This window comes from Syzygium oleosum, unplaced genomic scaffold, assembly GCF_021117445.2.
Source record: "Syzygium oleosum isolate NSW1041296 unplaced genomic scaffold, Sole_v2.1 Sole_v2.13, whole genome shotgun sequence".
NCBI lineage: Eukaryota > Viridiplantae > Streptophyta > Magnoliopsida > Myrtales > Myrtaceae > Syzygium > Syzygium oleosum.
In genome coordinates this window covers 3,815,352-3,825,401 of record NW_026607497.1, presented here as the reverse complement: position 1 = coordinate 3,825,401, position 10,050 = coordinate 3,815,352, and the positions used below count along the sequence as shown (strand labels likewise).

Below are 10,050 nucleotides of genomic sequence, written 5' to 3'. Positions count from 1 at the left end.
ACCCTCTTGTTGCAATGCAAATTTCTCGATCCATATCTGACCCATATTGTTAAAACACTTCCATATTTAACCAAATCTAGGTAAACTTGTTTCTTATAAAATTTTTAAAAAATTATAATGCTAAAACCCTTTCATACAATACAAATCTCATGATCAATTTCTATAATTTTAAAAAAATATTCTGAATTTTTTTATTTTCTTTTTCTCTTTTTTTATTTTTTTTTTCCTTCTAAGTCTGGCGAGGGTCAGGCAAGGGTCACTGGCTAGCCCTCGCCGACCTCAGGCGGGAATCACTGCTAGTGCTAAGACTAGCTCGCTTGCTCTTTCTCAATTTAGTTTGAAATATAATATTGTTTAAGAGATTTCATAGGAGAAAGTGACAAGCATCTGCAGTCACTACTAGGGGTGTCAAAAGAACCCGCTGAAACATGACTCAACCCGATCCAACCCAAACATAAAATTTTTGTATTGGGTCGGGTTGGATCTTAACTTGTTTGGGTAACAGTAGAAACAAGGCTTCAGCTTGTTTTGGATCTACTCGAGCTTGCCCGAAACAAGCCCACCAGAAACAAACAAGAACCATTTGATCTTCTTGCTCCCAAGCCCACCCAAAACCCTATCATCTTCTTCCAGAGCTCCGGATCTGCAACTGTCGATTGAGTAGTGAGATGCGGAGGCAACTGGCGGCGACGATCGGCGTCTTCGCCGCCGACGCCACCCTGATTGCGGCCGGCATCCACCTCTCCTACGCCAACATCGCTTCTCAGCAAGCCCGCGCCAAAGCTCGCGGCAACTTCATCAAGTCTCGCCTCCGGAAGCTCCTTGACGATTGACCCTCTTGACCCGCTGCCCCCGGCCCCACCCACAAGTGACGATTTCTCTCTTCCGGTGAGCATCGCCGTCTTTTAATTAATCCCCGACGAGCTTTGAATCTGCGGTGTTCCTGCTTCTTCAACAGCATGGTGCTTGGGTGTGTTGGATTGACTCTCTTCTGGGTGTGTTGGGTGTCTGAATTCGATTCAGGTGAGAAGAAGCTGTCAAAGGTGCTTCAAGTTCCCTTGTCCTTTGCATGCGCTCGTGTAGGAGGGGCTAGCTTTGTGCTCCGCTTCAGTGGCGGTGGATTGCGGGGGAGGGGAGGTTCTTTCTGCTTCGCGGAACTGGGAGCGAGAATTCGAGTGGGGGTGTTGGGAGTGAATTAGGGCTTCGGGGAGAGGAGGATTTGGATGTTGTGTTGTTCGGTCGCGTGCAGCTACAAGAAGACATCCAAGAGAGCGTTGAGGGGGGACTCTGGGCTCGTGATCAGGGGCAAATCTTGCTGGGGCAAATGCGGCTGATTTGCTCTGCGATTCTATCTAGTTTCTGAGCTAGTTTCAGTGGCGAGACGAGGAAGATTTTGAATCTAGGTTGAAGAAGGTGGAAGCATTTTCACCGAGCCTTTTGATATAAATTTCTGCTCGCTTACCATAGGGTTGTTGACGAGGAACGAATAGGGGTTTTGTATTTGCTCGCGCTTTCGTATGCAGAGATTTATTGAGTTCTAGGTGTGACTTTTGAGGAATTGGCAAGAGATTCCATGTTTCTTGCCAATTGATGCTTGTTCTCTTAATATTGGCGTGGTGCGATTGCTCGGTGCTTAGGTTTTCTTTGGGTTTTTCCGATTTAGCCATCAGGGACTTCATTCATTGGTAAAATCTGTTTTGGTTTTGCACAAAGTTGTGCTTTCACAGGATTCGGATGTGATGCATTTGCTACTTCATTCATTGAGAAGGAGGTGTTTAAGTCCTAAATCAGGGAGCAATCCAAGTTGGATGTTACTGTCAGAAAGCAATAAGGTCTACCACCTGGTCCAAGTTTGTAGTATATCTTAGTCACACTCATCACATCTCTTATGGCATGTAATGCTCACCAATGTGATGATATAGTATATTTTCAACAACGTTGGAATTGGAAGAGCATAAAACAAAGGAAACCTGGGTAAACTCATGAAGGATGTCTCTATGTCTTGTCAACTTTTGAGTCACTGAGGTAGTGGGAGTAGCAGATGCAGCACATCTACTCATAGCCTCATTTGTGTCTAATAATACACCTTTTAGCACTTACAACAGTCGGTATTGTGATGCATTCATGAGTCATAATTCTTATCTTCGACACTTTGTAAACACCACCATTTGGGATGGAAGTAGCCAGGGGACATTATTTGTCGTCTATAAGTTCTACTTTTTTGCATGTTTCTGTATTGTCCTCATCTTGGTTATGAAAGTCATGCATCTTTTGACATCAGTTGGGTGAGTTGTGGCATTGTTTCTAGGATAATTTTCACAGGTGGTCTTTAAACTTTGATGAATCTTGCAATTGGATCACTGAATTTCTTTGCAATTGATGCACTCTGTCCATTTTCTAACCAAATGTCCAGCAAAAAACTAACGTGGCCTGTTATGTGGCAATTTTTACCATGGTCAAAGTGCATCAATTCAACTACAAAAAGTTAAAAGTTTTGTGCTTTGGGTTGTTGCAATCAAAGTTCAGTGACCCAAATTGCAAAATAATCGAAATTTGGGAATCACTGGTGGGAAATCTGTTCTGCTATGTATTTGGCTGATCTTGGAATCTGATGGTTGCAATACTTACTGTAGACTTAGGTTAGCCAATCCAGATATATTTCCAGTAGATTAACTCTAATTTGGACTAACACGTGTCAGGTTTGTTGTAGATTAGCCAATCCAAACAGATTTCGAGTAGACTTAGGTTTGTCTGATCTTAGAATCTGTTCTGCTATGTATTTGTTGTAGGTTAAATCGGCTTTCAAGAAGAAGGTGTGGGAGTCGCACCCCGATCTCTTCCCAGTTAAAGAAAAGCCAATTGCAGAATCTAAGTTCAAGCTGGTAACTACTATGGCTCTTGAAATGTTGGAGCTTTTATATGTGTTTTCTTCTTTATTCTTCTATGTTCAATCTTTAGTTGGCTGCATTTTGGTGATATATCTTGGAATTGAGTTACTTGAATTGGTATATTTATTTGTGGCATAATTAGCATGTAACAGACCTCTGCAAAAAATTGCATTCTTGATAGCTTTCTGAGTCACTTCTTGTATATGACAAAGCTGTTCATGCTTGCTTTTGAGATAGACTTTACTTTACTATGTCAACTTTCTATGGCAATGATGGTTTTTGTTGATTCTGGAATGTTAATTATTTTTGCTGATTGCTAGATGTCTTCGTCGACGGATTCTAGCCTCACAAATAGAAGGAAGAGATCCGTTATGTGGGATCACTTTAAAAGGATTCCATGTACAGACAAAAATCAAGAAAAAGCTGAATGTTTATATTGCGGGGTCCACATTGGTTGTTCTAGTATTCAAGGGACTAGTTCAATGCATCATCATTTAGATAGATGTAAGGAATATCCATATGCAAACATCGAGAAAAGGCAAAAAATTGCCTCGGGTCAACCTGTCGGGGTTGGTAGTTCACCATGGAAATTTGACCAAGATGCTAGTAGAAAAGAACTAGCGACTATGTTCATTCTTGGTGAATTGTCCTTTAAGTTTGTAGAAAATGAGGATTTTCGGCGATTTGTGTATAGAATCCAGCCAAAGTTCTCAATCCCTACGCATAACACGTTGAGGAGTGATTGTTATGCGTTATACGTGGAGGAAAGAAGAAATTGATGAAATATTTTGCCGACACATGTCCTAGAGTTTGTTTGACGACCCGACACATGGACCTCTTGTCAAAATTTGACTTATATGTCTCTCATTGCTCATTTTGTTGACGCTGATTGGAAGTTACAGAAGAAAATCCTAATTTTTTGTCAAATCCCGGGTCATTTTGCCAAGATAATAGGAAAGGCGGTTGAGAAATGTTTGACTGGTTGGGGGATTCAAAGTATTTTTTCCATTACCGTGGATAATGCAAGTTCAAATGATTTGGGAATTTAATACTTGAAAAGAAGACTTTATTCTTGGAACACTCTGGTATTGAGAGGTGAGTTACTCTACATGAGGTGTTTTGCTCATATATTGAGTTTGATTGTGAGAGAGGGGTTAAAAGACATAAATGATTCCATTGTTAGAATACGTTCGGCTATAAGTTATGTGAGGTCTTCTCCTGGGAGGTTGAGGCGGTTTAAGGATTGTGTTGAACTTGAGAATATTGAGTCCAAGAGTCTTGTATGTTGGATGTGGAGACTCATTGGAACTCGACATATATGATGCTGGAGGCGGCTTTGAAGTTTCAAAAAGCTTTTTTCTTATTGGAAATTCAAGATAGCAAATTTGTTGAAGAAATGTCCAAGGCGAAAGGGTTGCCTACTAGTGATGATTGGGATTATGCTTGTCACCTTCTTCCTTTCCTGAAGTTGTTCTTCGATACGACTTCAAAAGTTTCGGGTTCTTCTTATGTCACTAGTAATGATTTGGCAAAGGATGTCTATGGGCTTTTTGGGATGATTAATGAATATTGTGAGAATGAGGATAAAAGTTTGTAGGAAATGGCTAAAAGAATGAAGACCAAATTCAATAAGTATTATGGCAATGTGAACAACATCAATCTTAATTTGTTCATTGCTTGTATACTTGACCCTCGACATAAGTGAAAATATGTGAAATGGTTGATTAATAATGTTTATGAGAGCAAGCAAGCAGAAATTTTACGTGATAAAGTAACATCATCGCTAACATCATTGTACGAGCAATACCGCACTGGTAAATGCCCCCAAGGCAACTTGAGATTAAAGAGTACAAGGACAGTAAATGTGTCAAAGTCTCCCGTGGTTGGTGCGGACTTTATAACTGCAAAGTATCTTAGCCAAACGGGACAACAAATTTTGGAAGAAAAATCTGAATTGGATAAATATTTGGAGGAAGGATGTGAACGTTATAGCCCCGACTTTGATATCTTAACTTGGTGGAAAGTTAATTCTTCGAGATATCCTATCCTCTCTTCCATTGCTCGAGATATTTTGGTCGTGCCCGTTTCGATTGTAGCATCAGAGACTGTATTCAGCACAGGAGGTCGTGTACTTGATATCTTTTGTAGCTCCTTGACCCCAAGAATGGTGGAGGGTCTTATATGTGCTCAAGATTGGCTACGATCCTCTCCACTTTCACTTTCAATTGAGGATGACTTAGAAGAACAAGAAAATTTTGAGTCAGGTCAGAAAACATAATTGTGGAATATTTATTCTTTTCTATATTACAATGGATACTTAAGTTCTCATTTTGATTGTGAATTTAATGCAGCGTGTTCAACTACAATTATGGAGCCGAACTCGATATCGATTTCTCTTGATGATTGACGAAGTTGGAAATTGGTACTTGCTAAACCAATTTTTTTTATTCTTATTGCAAATTTACTTTTTCATATTCAGATTAGGCATTTAGCAATTGTTGTCTTCTTCATTTCTTACTTGCAGTAAGTGCTGTTAGAGGAAGCTTTCCGCGAACAATCATCACAGTAAAGCTTTTACGTTGTCCTTTTTAAGGGCTGATCACGAGTATTCTGGTGAAGGATCAGCATGTGAAACTATTGCTGAGGGGGCGAAAAGGGAGCAACTGCTGGAAATTGTTCATTTAGACAGACTTTTTCATGGGCAACTCTGGATGAGCAGCTGACTGACTCATCGATGAACAAAATTTGTTTATACTTCATTGAAACTGGGGGTCTACTAGTCTTTGTTGGAGAGTTCTACAGAAGAATGAACATAACCTAGAGCTTGCTTTTGTGGAATTAGTGCTCTTGTTTGTCACAGTCAACATTTGGGATCTAATGTTTTGAATACTACAATAAAGCTCCTCTGTGTAATTAAGACATCTCAAACCTTTTAAGATCCGTGGCTTGGTTATTTTGCGAATGATCTTGGTGGTCGTAGTTATGATGAGGCATTTGCTATCTAGAATATTATAGGCTTGGGCATTCTCCACAGCTTACTAGACTCTGCCCTTCATAGTCCACGGATGAGGTCCAGTTGGTTCCTTTTTCATTACATCCTTCGGCAGCTTTACTTACAATATAATCCAACACTTAGTTTGTGCATATTTTCTATTGTACTTGCTCTGTATTGCTTGAAGAGTTGATTGGGTGCCACCATTCACATCCATTTCCAGATAATTAATGTTAAAAACAGTTGGCTGTTGCTTGCCTAATGAGCATCACCTTGTAATTGTAACTTGTTTATGCTACTGTAATCTTTCTAGATCAAACCTGGTCTTCTGTATCGGCTTCTGGCACTTTGAGTGCATCATAATATTTTCTGCTTCAAGGTATCTGCACAAGCACTAACGAAGCTATGGGACAACATGAAGATTTTGAGCAAAACAAGGGGCTGATAAAGTTATTGATAAAATGAATTGACTGCAAGAAATGATTAGTAAACCTCTAAACACGAATCCGACCCGAACACGATCCGATTGTGCGGCTATATCATATTCGGATCTTGTTTCGGGTCGGGCCAAGCACATATATTCATTGTTTCGGATCGGGTCGGGTATCATGAAAATCCGACCCGACCCATTGACACCCCTAGTCACCACACAATCTGACCGTGTTCAACATTTCCCTTTCAACTAATCATAGAATGCTTTAGTCTTTCTCTTGCATTGTCTTAAATTCTTTACCAGTTGTAAATATAGAAATCTTCCTCTAAAGTTGCTGGATTAGTCCAAGACCTCTCAACCCATATTATCTACCACATCATCTTAAAATCGGCATGATCCGAATTAAAGAGAGATAATCACATTAGTTCAACCTCAAATTGTTTCCCCATGCAAAAATTGGAATTAAGCGCTTCTTCTCTCTCTCTCTTTTAATTTTTCTATCTCTCTTTTAATTTTTCTATTATTGCTACTGAATGAACCTGTCAAAATGGGTCGAAAACTCATTTGTTAACCCATATTCATTTGAATAGGTTATATATAGGTCGCCTAAAATTTCACAGCCAATCCATAAATGAATTCTAAAGGCTAAAATAAATGGATCTTAAATGGGTTTCATTTGCAAAGGCTGGCTCGCTATCACCTTCCCCTCTCTCCCTCTGTGACTCACATCTTCTTCTTCAACTAGTTTGCCACTCGCGGTCTTACGACGCGCTTAACTCTCCCTCTGCCATTTCATTGATTTGATTTGCCATCGCCCCCACCGCCATTTCCTGCTTTGCCGCTGCTCATCTCCCTCTTCATCTCTTTCTCTCTCTCTCTGCGTCCCTTTCAACTTCTCTCTCATGTTACAGAAAGAATCCTTGCGAAATCTTCCCTTCTCTGTTTCTCTCTTTGCGTCACACTCGCGAGGGTGCTTATTTTGCGTGAGGCGTCTCAGAGAGAGACCGAGCTAAGATCTCCTTTCTTGCCCAGTATTTTGCGATTCTTTGTTTTTCGTTTTACAAGTGTCTCGACTAGATTGAGCGAGAAGAGATGGAGGTGTATAGGTTCTCCCATAGAGTGATGGTCGCCATTGCAGCCCTCGTCATCGCCATTGTGTTGCCCGCCGCCTGGCTCAATCCCTCGCTTCTGCTCCTGCTCCTGCTCCTGCGCCTACCAGCGACGAGAAGCCTCTCTCTCTCTGGATTGTATTTGGTGAGATTGAGATCTGAAGTTGAGATATGCGGCAATGTTAATCCTTCTTCCTTTTTTGGTGGTTTTAGAGATGAATGAATTGTGTTTGGATTTCTGACCAAAAAAAATAAAATAAATGTGTTTGGATTCAATGGGAAGATGACCATTCTCTGATGGAAAATCCGTGGAATGTTTTCAATTTATGGAGTTGTTTTTCCAAAATTCGATTTTGAATAAAGGGTTTGATTTGAAAAAATCATTTTCTAGCTTAGCAATTAACATGAGATAATTCATTGTTTGATTCGGGCACTCTGACATAGTAAAAAGAAGATTTCAGTACTTTATGGGCTATTCTTGATTTTTAAAATTTGAAATATGAAATCTGGAATGGTACTTGTTGACACCTGAATTTTCCCAATGGTTAAAGTTAGAAAATTTTGTGATTCGAGATCTTCGTAAAACTTATCTCTTGAGCAAAAAATTATATTAGTGTCATTAATATCTCAGGGTGTGTTTGTTTCAGGGAAATTATTTTTCCGATTTTCACCCGTTTGGTTCGCCGAAAATGATAAGTCAACCGAAAACGCTTTCTGGTTAAGGAAAACATTCACGTTTAAAATTAGGAAAATGAATTCTATAATCTAAGAAGGTGAAAATACTTTCTAGAATTGTTCATCTTGAATTTGTTAATATTTCATATTTTCCTTTCTTTTTTTGTTTTTCTTTCTTTTTTTTCTTTTTTCTTTTCTTTTCTTTTATTTTTCCTTCTTCCTCCCTCCGCTGGTCGCCGGCCTTTGCAACTGCCGGCGACCGGCCACAAGCACGAGCCGCCAACGATTGGCTTGAGGCGAGGTCGAGCTCGCCAGATCCTAGCGAGCTAGACTTGCTGTGGCAGGGTTGAGCTCGAGTCTCGCCAGGATCAGGCAAGGCTGGACCTCGCCGCCTCGCGACCTGGCCTTCGAGCTCGCGCCTTGACCTCGCCTAAGGCCAGCGAGCTCGAGCTCGCCTATGGCCGTCGCCGGCCGGTTGCGGTGGAGGAAGGAGGAAAAAGAAAAGGAAATAAAAGAAAAAAGAAAAGTGAAAAAATTAAATTACAAAAATCAATTTTTTATAAAAGAAAAGAAAAAATAATTACAAATTTGAACATTTTAAAATAATAAAAAATTATTCAAAATTCGAAATTTTTCATTTGCCTGAAATAAAGTCATAAGATTGAAATCATTTTCCAATGAAATCCAAACATTAGAAAACGATTTCAATTATGTATCATTAAATAAAGAAAAACTATTCGTATTAAATTTCCTTTATCAATTAATTTTCCGCAAAATAAATGCATAAGTGTACGGAACTATGTTAGAAGTGTACGAAATGCAAGTGGACAGAGGAGAGGGAGGGAAGTTTGAAGCGGAGGAGAGGGAGGTAAGTGTGCAATTAATAATTGATGGAGAGAGAGAGGGAGATGGTGTAGGAAGCAATGGGACACATGTCCGTGACAAGGGGCTCGCGAGACCACATCCTCCATTTTCCCTTATATACCAAGATGGTGGAAAGGACGGCTTCGATGCGCAATCCCACCGGGTAGGAAAATGAGAGGGCACACCAGATAAAATATCCCGTTCAAGTTTTTATCCTAAAAAGGACAAACACACGACAATATGGAGAGGTTGCCGAGCAAGGAAGAGAAAGACTGGTGAGTGTGGAGAGGGATAGGGAGTTCAAGCAAGGAAAACAGACGGTGAAGACCGTCGGAAAAGGAAGAAAAAAGGTAAGCCGAACCCCTAGCTTTGCTCTATTTCGACTTGAATTTTGTTTGCTCCATGGCGACATCGGAGTCGCCTTGGTGGCCAGCCATACATGAACGCTTGTAGAAGTTTTCTCCTATCTGTCTCTCTTAGTTTTGAGGAAAGAATCTGTTCTGTGCTGGTGACGGGCGGTCCAGCAACGTCGGCTTGAAACGGTCGACGGAGTGGCTTGGTGGGTGACGGGGCCAACCTGGTAGCCATTGGAGTCGCCGGCCATACATTGACACTCGTAGAAGTTTTCCCTCATTTGTCTCTCTTAGTTTTGAGGAAAGTATTTGTTCTGTGCTAGTGACGAGCGGTCCGGCAACGTCGGCTTGAAACGGTCAATAAAGCCAGCTTGGTGGGCGACGAAGCTGGCCTGGTAGCCATTGGAGTCGCCTCAGTGGCCAACCATACATTGACGCCCGTAGAAGTTTTCTTCCATTTGTCTCTCTTTATTTTGAGGAAAGTATTTGTTCTGTGCTGGTGACGGGTGGTCCGACGATGTCAGCTCGAAATGGTCGACGGAGTCGGCTTGGTGGGTGACGGGACTGGTGTTGATACATAATTTTGCCCACCTCGTTAAATCGGCGCTTAAATGGTAAATGGGCTAAATTAGGAGAGATAAAATTATTAGGCAATAAATTTTTTAAAAAAAATTAATTAAAAAAATATTATTAAAAAAATTAGAGAAAAGGCCAACCCTCCTCAGCCCAGCAACCC

At 40.6% G+C, this 10,050-nt stretch overlaps 1 long non-coding RNA gene across 2 annotated transcripts; it reads left to right on the top strand.

Annotated features, from left to right (window-relative positions):
• The first annotated feature begins 473 nt into the window (after nt 1–473).
• LOC130139725 (uncharacterized) lies at nt 474–5,850 on the top strand. Of its 2 annotated transcripts, none has more exons than XR_008817822.1 (2): nt 474–888; nt 5,413–5,850. It is a non-coding gene; the product is annotated as an uncharacterized LOC130139725 (long non-coding RNA). The 2 variants fall into 2 exon arrangements; XR_008817823.1 differs by lacking the exon at nt 474–888 and adding an exon at nt 895–1,413.
• The last annotated feature ends 4,200 nt before the right edge of the window (nt 5,851–10,050 follow it).